General features: G+C 36.1%; 1 long non-coding RNA gene across 10 annotated transcripts in view; it reads left to right on the top strand.

Annotated features, from left to right (window-relative positions):
* Positions 1–13261, top strand: part of LOC109144527 — a 271701-nt gene that overhangs the window by 169315 nt on the left and 89125 nt on the right. The gene's annotated exons all lie outside the window — the stretch shown is intronic.

Genomic DNA, 13261 nt, shown 5'->3' with positions numbered 1-13261 from the left:
TTATGTGATTTGACTCATCTTACAAACCAAAAGCAGGAAACACTGAAAAATATCTCACCTGTCCATCAAAGAATTGAATAATCCTTGTATTTTCATACTCATACTGACTGACTAAGGATGACTCCCTCCACTCTTCTGATGGGCAGAGATGTCATATCTTATTGTCTCAATGCAAATATTTCTGAAATAAGATAATGATAATATTTACTGAAATTGCCCTTATTTTAGAAATAAATTATCTAATCTGATGAATTATTTATTAAATAACTTCTTAGGTGACTCTGTGTGTATCTTAGTGTAAACTCTTATAAAACCTGTTTTATATGCTCTCAAAATGCTATTTTTCCTTTCTGAAAAAAATTTTAAAAAACAGAAAAAAAGGTTATTATGCAAGTGAAGTCCTAAAAAATATTTTTGGAAGTATTCACAACTTTGGATGTTACTAACATACAAACAGGAGAATTCCTAGTTCATAATGACCTTTAATTCATATGATAGATACCCCAAGTCAAGACTGAGTTTTATCTTCAAAAAATAATTATATTAAAAATTATCTACTGAAATTAAGAAAGAAAAGGAAAGCTAAAAGCGCAATTATTTTTATTCTAAAATAGCCCCTAAAATGACAAGGGACACATTGATTACTTCTTCTAATATCTTGCAGTTTTGCCTGCCTTACATCTCTACAAAATTCCAGTTGAAAGTCTCTGTTCCCAATACGGCATCTTTCTTTTATTATTAAGGATTTCAATTAGTATTTATCAATATTTGTAACAAAGGAACTTGGGAGAATCTCCCATTGAACAGTCTCACACCTCAAATTTCTACTCTTTGTATCCCTTTTCCCCAAATAACCACATGTAGAGCTCCTGCTTGAAACATAACAGCTGCTAAACACAGCGCCATCATAGTCACTACGTACTAAAAGTTCCTAAAAAAAATTTCTTGTCAGAACAGATCTGTGTAAAGTTCATCTATGTGTAAATGAAACCAAACCTAACCATCTATGTGTATATGAAGCATGATTTTGTTAATGTTATTCAAAAGAAAAAATATCTTTCCCTTTAGGTAGATAAATGCACATGTTGTAAATGTATAATGCTGTATAGTGCAATATGAAGCATAAAAGAAACACACACACACACGTAGTAATGGAGGAGTGTTGGCCTCTTGGGAAGGAGCAGTAAGGGGGCTCGAGCAATGCCTCCCCTGCTCCTCTCAAAGGTTCTCACAAGGGAGTTCAGCCCACAGCAAGGCTCAAGTTGATGCTCTGCACCAGCACAGCAAGGTTCACCCTGTCAGTCTGCAATCTGGTGTTCCTGTGCAATGCCTAGGGAGAGCATGTGTGTAATCTTAACATCCAGAAAAAATCACAACACATAAACATGAACCCTCAATCAAAATGGGAACCGAGTTGCAAAATGTTTCACTTTTTGTTTGGTTTATGTTATTAAGCTTTTGTCCCTAATTATTTTTCTTATAATCTCTTTATTATGAGGCTTCACAGGAAGTTTGACAACATATTTGCCTACTTGAGACTTCAGCCCTTTGCCTTTGCCCAGATAGACCAAGCAAAGTCAGAAGTTTAACAATTTTATCCTTATCCTCTATTGCTATCTAACCAAATGAGCCTTTTGAACTTGTCTTGAAGACTACATAAAGAAAATTTAAGGAGAGGAGTAAAGATAATCAAAAGTAAGGAGGATGCCTAAAAAATGTGTTTCTTATTTCTTAAAGCCAGGAGGACTGATCTTTTGCACACAATGAAGCCTCAGTTCCCAGTACAGAGATACTTTATAAAGGCAAGTTTCAATGTTAGTGGCTGAAACACACCATATTCAGCTCACTCTTGACCCACCTGCAGTGGTGAATAAAGTTACTGAGAGAGGAACCACAGCCTATTTTTCAGCTTGTTATTTGCTGGTGAATATCTTAAAACACCTATAAAGCTGTTGATTCTTTGTTGTTTTTTCAGTCTATTATAAGTCTTTTCTGCTAACAGTGTGACTCTCACTCTTTCTGTAGACCTCAAAACTTCTGGCCTCAGACACATCGTGTGGCAGCAGGGTCCAAGGTAGCTACACTAAGAATATAATAACCTTTCCTAATTATTTCTAAGAGTATTGCAACTGAATCCTATCTACTCTTTGCAGTACAAAAGACAGTTAATACCAGGATTGGATTTTCAATCCAAATACAATGAATTATTTTATATACTTCTCCAGTGACTGTCCTGGTGTTTGTGTGTGTATATGTATGCATGTATACATATCACCTTGAGTAAATTGCATCAGTAACCCCCTAACTGATGTGAAAATTGAAGGCTTTTTACAAAAATACTGGACTTTGTATGTACAAATGTATATGATCTTTTGAAGGAAACAACATATAGATAATATGGCTAGCTAACTCCAAAATCCACTGGCACTAAATTTATGGGTTTATACCTGTGACAAGACATTAAATAGAGTGAAAGAATATTGCTCTGCTATACTCTAGTTGCCAGTTAATTTTAAGAAATAGTTATTTAAGTCTCATGAACCAAATGAAAAATAACTTTGGAAAAGAAAGAAAAAAGTCTTTGTTGTGTTTTGTTTTATGTGTATGGTGGAATTGCTGAAACTTTTTAAAATATCTTGAAATAGTCATAAGAGAATTTGTCAGAGTTCTTCTAGCAATGGCTCAGAAATGTGAAACTATTGTCATCTTGACATTCCCCACTGACAAACATACTATGCACACTAAATCAAAATGGGTATAAAAGTGTGCCATGTGACAGGATAGCCTTTGCCAAATGGGCTGACCTGTAATGAAAAAGTCAAACCTCTTCCTCTTTTTTTTTAATTGAAAAAAATATAGCAGCAATAATATGGGTAAAAGCCTCAATAAAATCTGTCAGAATTGATTTCTAGTGACACATAATGTCTGGCAATCTAAAGCTTTATTTTGCCAACTGTTTAATCTGTACTACAAGTAAAAGTGTTCCATATGCATAACTTCCCATTTCAGTGATGATCCTGTTTAAAGATTTGTTCCAGCAGCATTTATTTAATGACCTTTATAAAGAATTTTCTCATTCTTCTGTGAGCTATATTTAAACTAGGAAATAATAAAATTGAAGTGCACAATGGGAGAAAAAAATCTCCATTACCCACTATTTTTTTGTTTAAAAATATAATCACTTCTTAGGCAACATTAATGAGGAAGCCTGGGAATATAGGCATTCCAGTGTTAGAAACAATAGTAAACCAGTGGTCATTATTTACACCCTTTTAATGTCCTAGCATACATTTTTTGTCACATAATACCTGTGAAGAAAACTCACATGAACTGTAACATCCCCTGCTATGGCTCCCTTATTCTATTGATTTAAATATCTTTTTGCTTCTCCCTACTCAACAGGAAGTATGAGGTCATTGCTATAGCTGAAACATGTCTTGATAGAGCACTATTCAAACCAGATATACACCATACTTTATATCATATTTTGAATTATTTATCTGTCATGGGAAATAACAGGACAGGAAGGAGTTAGCTGGGTGTTTGAAAGGAATGTGGCAAAAGCATTAATGTGCAGGTCCAGCTGCACAAAATCAGATGTTGAGTCCTGGTACAAAGGGTCGGAGTCAGTGACAGTGGTAAAGTTCTTGGTAACACCAGGAGAGCAAAGAGGCTCATAAATCCAGAGAAAGGCTATCGTGTCCTGTAGACTACGTACAGGTGAAACAGGGTACTAATTTCCAATGGACCGTGGAATATGGCTGCCTGAAACATACGTTTAAAACTGACACATACACACGACCCTGCCATTCAGAAACTTTCATATATCTGTATAAAGGACTGAGGAAAAGGTTAATCAAGAGTGCTGTATGGCTTAAGGAAATGCATAGAGTGGCTGGCTGATTTGATTCATGTGTCCCAGTGACAAAATTCTTTCCTGGAGATCCATAATGTCTGGGTCCTTAATTATCTGGTCTTCTGTGCATGTGAGTCTGTATTTAAAAAATGGCCAATAAAATTTCGGCCAAGAAACACATTGTTCATTCCTTTCAGGTTTATTTTAAACCTATTGCACTTAGGTTTCTGCTAAATCAATTTTTCATGAATATCTACCCTAGCAGATTACACCTCAAACCAGTTCAGATCTCCAGAGAATTAAAAAGAAAAAAAAAGAAAAAAGAAAGAAAAAAGATTTCTCAACAAGTAACACCCGAGGAAAAAGAAACAGGGTTTTTAATTGCTTTGTGCGCTCCATAATTGAAGGCAGGCACCTTCTTGAGGCACTCACTGCCAGGAGAAGTGTGACTCCACTTGGCCCTGCCTAATTAATCCTGTGATACAAACCTTCTGGCTTCAATTTTCACATTTCTGTCTCTTTTTAGAGGTGATAATAAAACTAAAAATTTATGTTGGTTACTGTATGACTATAACGGTGCCAGCAGAACACAAATAAACCCATATGGATGAAAGAGACCTTGTCTTCCCATCCCTGGCTTCTCTGTTTTGTGATGCGTACAGGGACACACTTTGTGTTAACAAGAAAAGGTAGAGAAGGATTCAGTAGCAGGAAGGAAGTACAGGTCAACTGATTCTTGTGATAGTCTGCTCTGCTCAGATGACTCACTGAAGCATATGTCTTATTTGTTTATTGACAAGATCTCAAAATAGAAGTACACACTCTGGAAGCTCAGTTGAGCTGGCTACAAATCACAAAACTGCACAACAGCTCTTAATGAAAGACAAATTGTGCAGCTTAGCCTTTAAAAAGCAGTCAAGGCTGTTTGTGCAGATGCCTTCAATCTTAATAGCTTGCATACTGTGACCTGTGCACACTCCCTTACCAGTGCCTAATGAAAGTAATAGAGCATCTTTATTTTCCATGGAATGTAAGGACACCACTATTATTATTATTATTACTATCATTATGAGGCAAGGATTTAATTCTTGGACACTGAGAAATTGTATTTACAAACACACAGACACATATGTAGCAGTTATGAAATACAGTTAAGACAAATTCTCTTTTTACTAAATTGTGTCTATTTTCATTGCATTATATAGAAAGTTGACTTAGGCCTTACTGTATTAAAGTGGGAAGGTTTATCTTGCCAAGTGAACTAGAGAGATATTCTTCCAATAGAGCTGCTGCTTTTATTTGGAAGTACATTGCTTGTTTCATTCTGTTCATCCTACTCCCAGGACCCAAAAATGCAGTTCCATACATTTATGCAGTTGAGCATAGTGGGATTGCACCATGGATTTGATCATTTTCATTAAGAGATGTGCTGGAAGAAGAGGGGGGAAAAAAGAAGAATTATCTTAATTTTGCTGCTGTTGTTCTCATTTCCTTGTCTTGTAAAATGTCACGTGTCTCTAGGGATAATGTTTTAAAATAAGTAATACATTTTAGGGTAACTGTCACCCCGAGACAGTAACAAAATGCCTCAGCTTTGTGATGGTGTGCAAGCTGTCTGCCACACAAAAGTTGGGAGGATCAGTGTGACTGGAAAATTAGGATAATTTTGCTGCCAAACTCTAGCAAATTGCTACTGAGCATCTACAAACTTTTTTTTGTTTCTGGTTTCACACTTCAATGCATTGGGACAAAAATTCTCTGTGGCTGACAAAACACTCAGCCCTTTGCAACTCCTCAGAAATTTTAAGTGCCTTTTCCAAGATGGGTTGATGTTAAATTTTTATCTGAATGTTTTGAACAATTCACCCTTGTTTCTGTAAACCTTGGCTTTGGAAAAGGCATTACTATTACAGCTGAAATTTTTATCCACGAACAGAATACCAAGAGCAGAAAGCTCAGTTGAAACACTTGGAACAAATGCAAAAAGAAACATATATCACCAAGCACAAAGCACATGTGGCATGGCTCAGTGTCGAATATAAGGCTATACAAGACGGTCGAAGTGAGAGAGGTATCAGAAATGGAAAAAGAGACTACTACCCCACAATCAGTGCTCTCATTGGGCAAGTCTTCCTAGGGAACAACTGCAGCTCCTCCAGTATGTTTTGGAAAAGGAATACGGTTTGTTTTATCAAATGTTTAAAGAGCAGAAATGGATAGACAGATGGATAGATAGATAGATAGATAGATAGATAGATAGATAGATAGATAGAATTTTTGTGGGGGCAGGATGGTGTGGAGAATCCTGTATCAATAAAAATATATATAAAAAGGGATGAAAAAATTCTTATCTCGTAAATATCGGATGTTCCAGAGAAAAGAACCTGTATTTATTATTTAATGTATCTTCTACTTTACAAGACTCCTGATTATTTAATCTTTTTAACAATGAATCTGAAGCCAATATACAGTGTTCTACCAAATTCTCATGAAATTTTTTATGTAACTATTTAATGAGCTGCATGTAGCAGACAGACCAGGTCACCTGTCTTGAGTTTCCTTTTGCAGTAGAAGTGTTTCTTTTTAATTGCCAGTAATTCTACGTAAAAATGCCTGTGCCATTTGACTGTCTTGAACTCAGAATTAGGCCAGCTTTGTTTCTAGAGTGCAGCAGCAAGTGCAGGAAGTAGGGGAACGTTTGCCCTTTTTTAAATTCTGGAGATGGCAGGATTAGACCACTTTCTCTGAATGGAGACTTATTCTTAGTCTCCAAGAATGCCTTTCACAACCTTCTCAAAAGTAATGCAAATATTTTGTAGTATTTTGTAGTGTACCACAAATAATTCCTCAGAGAACTGGGTTAAACCTGGTTTATTGTGGTGTTTAGTCTCCAGCACTTTGTCTAAACTGTTCTTTTGCTGGAAAACTTGGGGATTTCTTTTTAAACCAAGAATTAAATCTCCATCTCCCATGAGGAATTGTACTAATAGTACAAATTATATCTGTTTAATTTTAAAATATTTTTTCAACCAATTCCATTTCCATGCTCTCTAGTTACATAGGCATGTGGGATTTTATTTGGCCCTGATCAATAGCAGATTTGTTACCATGAGTCGGTGGGATAAATTTTCAGTCTTCACAAAGCATATCAGGCAAGTCCTCTCTTAGCTCTCAGTAAGTTCTGCTATGTGTAGACCCCGAAGCATCACACCAGGGGTTAAAGATAAGTAAGCAGGGGCTCCGTAGCCACTACAGGGAAGCCCAGCAGCTCAGAAGCAGCAGTAAAATGGGTCAGTTAATCTAGAAAGGGAATCAGATCCTCCTGAAAAAAAGTCCTATTGGTACAAGTGCTGTCAGCTAAAGACTAACAATGTCTTCAGTTATGTTGACACGAATGTGTGAGAGGAAGAGGCAAAAGAATGATCAAGTGCATTTAGCATAGTCTTTTTGTCCAGGGTTTTGAAGCCATCCTCTTTGACATGGATTATGTGATATATTAGAAATATTTCTACTACCACTCTTAGAATGACTGGACTCTATGTAAAATCATATTTCAAGTTAGGGCTTATGTCCCATTCCAATTGCACTTCTGTTTAGTAGTCTCACAAAGTCTTTCCTTTTATGTCATTTATTAATATGCCTAACCAGGGTCAGAGGAGGAAGAAATGGATCATTGTAAAGTAAAAATAAGAAATGTAAAACAGTGCCTAGCCTACAATACACAATTTCCATGTAAGCATTTAATTTTTTAACATACTTTTTCTTAATCTAATTTAAATAACTGTTTTAGAGACTACGATATATGTACAATTAAATCTCTGACAAAACTGTCATTGTAAACAGTCAAGAGAGCTATATTATTTCATATCAATAAAATCAAATCAGGAAAACTTTCTGAAGAAAAACTACACTCAATTAAACTTAAAATTCTGGAGACGTATAGTAACTCATGGAAAAATGTATTACAAAATAATGTAAATAACAGAGGATAAAATATAACAAATCTGGGAAATAAGAGCAGAGGTTAAACTTCAATGTAATCTCATTACAATAAAATATGAAATCATACTGATTATCTCAGCCCTGTTGATGTTGTTATGCAGTGACACAAATGCAGTAAATATGATTATAATAAAACCATTTATGGTTTTTGTTCTCTTACAGGATTGAAAAAAAAGGACTATCTATTCACTTTGCACTGCTCCCTCCCTACTCCCAAATAAAAGGCTTGCAAAGTTTATACAGTTCTGGGCAGGTTGAACATATGTAGATTATAAAGTGTTGCAGGGATCCACAGATGTCTTACAAATTATGGTCCAAATTGTGACCCAGTTTGCATGGCTATGCAGGATAGGAGGGAGAATAAAGGAATAAAACACTCCTTTATTGCTAATACCCAGGGGAGCTGTAAGAGGCGAATGAAAAGAATAACCACAATAGGGAATCTTGCACTGTATGACCTAGTTGCACCAGCATGTAAGAACTCAGGCACTGAAAGGGGAAGCCAGGAGACTCATTGTCTCTTTGAGCCACAATTTGCCTCTCCGTTTACTTTAAGGCAATGCAAAAATATGCTTGGCTTTGTTCAGGGCTCAAGAGTAGTCAAGACCCTGCAGTAATTATTTCTGTGAAAAGTGGTTGATTTCTATGTGTAGTATTGGTATTTCTTTGAACAACTAAGTTAATACCATTGTGTTATCCTTCATAATTAAGTATGATTCTTTTGGTTGTGTCATGCCTTCATCAATTAAGCCCAATACATAAAGGTCTTTCCCTTCCATGCAGCAGTCAGAGATTGGATCTCTTTCCTGCCATGTCTTTCTCTTTCATTGCAAACAGCTCAAGCTTCAGCAGAGTCTTAGCTTTGCAGATGAAAAAATTACTTCTGTCACCATGAAATGTGATGAAGGTACCTCAAGCTAAAACGTAGACTTGTGAGCACACTATGTATCAGATTATGTATAGAGCAAGTTATTGAAGCAATTAACAACAACAAAAAAATACTAGTTTTAATTGGCTACATAAAGGAGGAAGAGCATTCTTGAGATATATAATACAGTCCTTTCTTTAAAGGAGAGCACTTAGCTAAAATTTGGTGCCTAAGAGTTGAAAATGGCGAAAAAACAATCTTATCCAATCCCTAATCATAGTAGTAATCTGACCCAGATCACTTAGTTCATTAAATTCTTAATCTTATTACTTTACTTTTTCTCATGTTCAGGTTCTCTGTGTTCTTCTGACAATATTTTTCTTCTCTCAGGGAGGGAGACATTAGTCTCTGTATGTACACAGATCTTTAATCGTGCAATACCCAATGAAAAATAACTGTCCCTACTACTGAAGTTCTTAAGTGATGTTAGGAGGACTTACTTTCCTTTTTGGACTGTGGAAGGTCTCTTGGTTTGTCTGGAATCTACCTTAGTTTCAGCTGTCCTTTGAGGAGCTGTCTCTTACAAGTCTATGCAAGTTACTAGTGGTGAGACCCACCAATTTTCATTATATTTAATGAAATCTCACCATCTAACAAGATACAGAACGTTTAAAAAATCATTAATTAAATTAATTAAATTCCAAAATCACAGGTAGTTATTACTTTTGCATCATCCTCCACCCACTGTATTATTTTTTCATACAATCAATAATGTAATCATGTGTTAGCATTAATGTCTTTCATTTGAACTCCCACTAATGACAGCTTTTAAATCTCAGGATTCAGTGGGATTTGACAAGCCTCAGTGTTGGTGGAAACAGTACCCTACAATGTATCCACTTGAACTGATGCTCTAGGAGGCTTCCTCATATGATGTTCTTGTGTTATGATTATTGTAATGGTTGCTCCAATCCTGTTGGGACTTCTAAATGGACTGCAAGGCACACTATAATAATAATAAAAAAAAAAATGTAGTGACTTTCACAAAATCAGAATATTCCTTAGGCAAAACACTAAGTCACTTGAAGCAGAAAATATCTGATCTGCATCTAAACTTTAGCTGTGTTCTGAATTTCTGGTTAGAAAATGTAATATATTAATGCCCTGAAACTTGTGCTGTGCTCACTTTAAAATTTATATTAAGTAGATTGTTACATTATGGTAATGTACTAAATTACCTAAAGCAAAGTAATACAATGATTAACTGACCATAAACATTGGTTTATAGTCAGTTTATAAAGTATTACAAAGATTAACATTATGCATTTTCATATCAGAAGAAAATTGCAGGATGAAATATCTCTGGATTGACTTGATGCTATTAAGAATAATAAAACAGTGGTATAACTCACAACAGTCTCAAGTTACAGCTTGCAACTAAACTTTGGTTTAAATCATCTTTGAAACCAGCAGAGATATTCATCGTTTTAAAAAATGCCCAAAGCTTTCCAAGCATAGAATAATGGTTTCCAGTATATGTTTTCTAATATATAATGTATTACCTTTTTTTTTGCCTCTTTGTTATTCAGCATATCATGTCAGATTCTGACCTGGCATAGCTGCTCTGATATCAGAAGCATTTTACCACCTTAGCCAAAACAAATAGGGATCTCTTTTTATCAGGTTACAATATTTGTCCTAAAAAGCTATAAACAATCAAAGTTCAACGCTTTTTGAGTTAAATTAATTTAATCATGCATAGGTAGAAGTGCTGTTCACCTGTTGTTCCAAGGTTTCCTCTGGTCTGTCTGTGACTTTAACCCTAGCAGCCCTGCGGGTTGTGGCCAACAACACACTATGAGCCAGCCGAGCTCCATGCAGTGAGGAAGGCTCAGTGCAGACAGCTGCAGGAACCAGAGCATGGCCAGCAGCTCCAGGGAGGTGATTATCCCTCCCTGCTCAGTCCTAGTGCAGGCTTGTCCATAGTCCAGTTTTGGGCTTACTGTCACAAAAGAGACACTTAGAAGCTGCAGAGTCCAGAGAATGGAAACCCTGATTTGGAGGGAGCTGGAGTACTTGACATGCAGGTTAAAGCTGAGGAAACTGGGTCTGAAGGCTGAGAAGGTATCTGTTTGCCTCAAGGGGAGTACAGAAAACACAAACAGATGCTTCACATGGGTGCACAGTGAAAGGAAAGAAGTCGCAGTCACAATTTACAGAAAGAAAATTACAACTGGACTTAAGGAAAAAAACAATGCACAAAGGGAATGAAAAAGCCCTGGAACAGGTTGTTCAACTGTGGGAAACTGTCCTTGGAGATTTTTCAAAACCTCGTTGGACAGGTCCCTGGGTGACATGATCCAGTTTGAGATTAACCCTGATCCAAGCAGAAGGCTGGACCAGATGGCCTCCAAAATCTCCCTATAACCTAAATTTTTAGATGATCCTGTGATTCTCCTTCTGTGTTCCTTCAGCCTTAAAAAATGCCCTTGGCTACTACTGCATTAAGATTTTGATATTCTAAAGGTTCAAAACCAAAAGTAATACTCACTTCAGTAAAATAAATCTTAACTTGTAAAGAACCTTTTGAAATTCAAAAAAACTTTAATTAAAGTCTTCTTTCTTCCTTTTCAGGAATTTCAGGAATCTGATAAGCTCAAATGAACTCAGAACACTTTTTCAGGTTTTTCTGTGCAATTATGAGGTCTAGAAATATACTTAATTTTTAAATGAAAGATAAGTACTACAGGATGAGGAACTCTCAGATAATAATCAGTTACCACAATGCAAAATTTGCTAGAAAAAGTGAATGAAATTTCTTATATTCTTATATTTCTTATATCTATCCAGATCAATTCCCTGATATTATCCACAGTTACGTGCAGCAACATGAAAGAGAGGATGGTAAAAAACTGAAAACAAGGCAGGACTTCCTCTCATAATGATACATTTAGGCGGATTCAATCTTTTCTGAAATTTTAGCCTGAAATAATTTAGGCAAATTTGCTTCTGAAAGGGCTTATTTTCCTCCATTACTACCTATACAAATACTTACATGCTTAAGCTTATATTGATGCCTAAGGGCAACAGTGCTAAAATTGGTTGCAAAGAACCAAAAGACACTTTAAGTACTGGAAAAATTCTCATTGAAATCTTGAGGGAGAGCTGATGTTTTTGTTTACTCCACATAAATTATTGACATGGTAACAGAAAGACATATTGAAGATGATGCACTTATTACTACAGTTGATTCCTAAACATCAGAATATTATATTTATATACATATTTGAAAATAGCATATGTGTTATTTATTCACTATGGAATAACATATGAACAGCACCACCTGGCAGCAGCTGTAAAATAAAAATAATTTAAAAATCTGATATACAGCCTTCACTTCTTAGAGTAGTCTTGTCTGGCAACATTCCTCTGTCTCTCCACTCATACTGGCAGGAAGGAATACAAGGTGTCCTCAGACAGTGGGGCATTTCATTATTCTTACCCAGATTTTTCTGTCCAACAATGCTTTGCTCATTCACCAATGCAGGTAATACTGTTCTCCAGATCTTCTCAATAGGTCACTACTTTCCAGACCATTTCCATCAAACACTCTATCTTGATATGCAGTCATTAAAATAACTCTCAGGAATGTTTATGATCTAATTTGGCTCATTTTGTATTTCATGCTGGGTGACTAAATTATGTGGTAAATTTTTGCCTAAAATACTTAAGGCAAAACTGCACACAGTGCAAGTACAGACACAGAACAGCAGTAAATAAAGACCAGAATTCACAGGGAATATAAGGTAAGAACCCTTGTTTTAAGGTTTAAGAAGAATGAAACTAATGACAGACAGCTGTCATCAGCACAGCAGACATCTGTGGGCATAAGCACCAAAAGTGGCAAGAAATGGAATTACTAAAAATGGGGGTTTAGAAATTGGTATCCCAATTTAAAGTTGGCACAAGAGAAACAGAGAAGGAACATGAGAAGGAAAGCTCTGTTTGAGAGACAATAAAAAAGGCATCAAGAAGAGACTTCCATCCATCAGTGCATCTGTCCTAATACATGAGTAGATCTTGCCAATGGTGAGTGCAGAGTATGAGCATGTGGAGGGAGAGTTATTGGCTTTCAGGTGAGAAGTTTGAAAACCTTATTACTATGCTGACTATTTCCCATCAGTTCAGACTACATTTCTTTGTTCTCATCTAGGAAAAGTTACCCCACTTCCAACTGCCTCATCTATAGGCATGAGTGGGTGTCTGAAGGGTTGCACTCATCACATTTCCTTTCAGTTGAGTGGGACAGGTTCCCACGGCACTCAAAAAAAAATTTAGGCACAGATATAGCACTAGCACCACAGATAAATCCAAGAATAGCAAAATTTTCAGACTCTGGAAGGGATTCAAACTGAAATTATTCTAACAGTTGATAAGATGTGTATCTGAGGCCCCTGAGTACAGTGGAGTTACTGTGAAGTTTTAAATTTCAGCCTCCTGGATATTTCCTATGAATTACCTAAAAGACTTAAATA

Source organism: Corvus cornix, chromosome 2 (genome assembly GCF_000738735.6).
Source record: "Corvus cornix cornix isolate S_Up_H32 chromosome 2, ASM73873v5, whole genome shotgun sequence".
Taxonomy (NCBI): Eukaryota; Metazoa; Chordata; class Aves; order Passeriformes; family Corvidae; genus Corvus; species Corvus cornix.
Note: the sequence above shows the minus strand (reverse complement) of the source record. Positions and strands in the feature narration are given on the sequence as shown.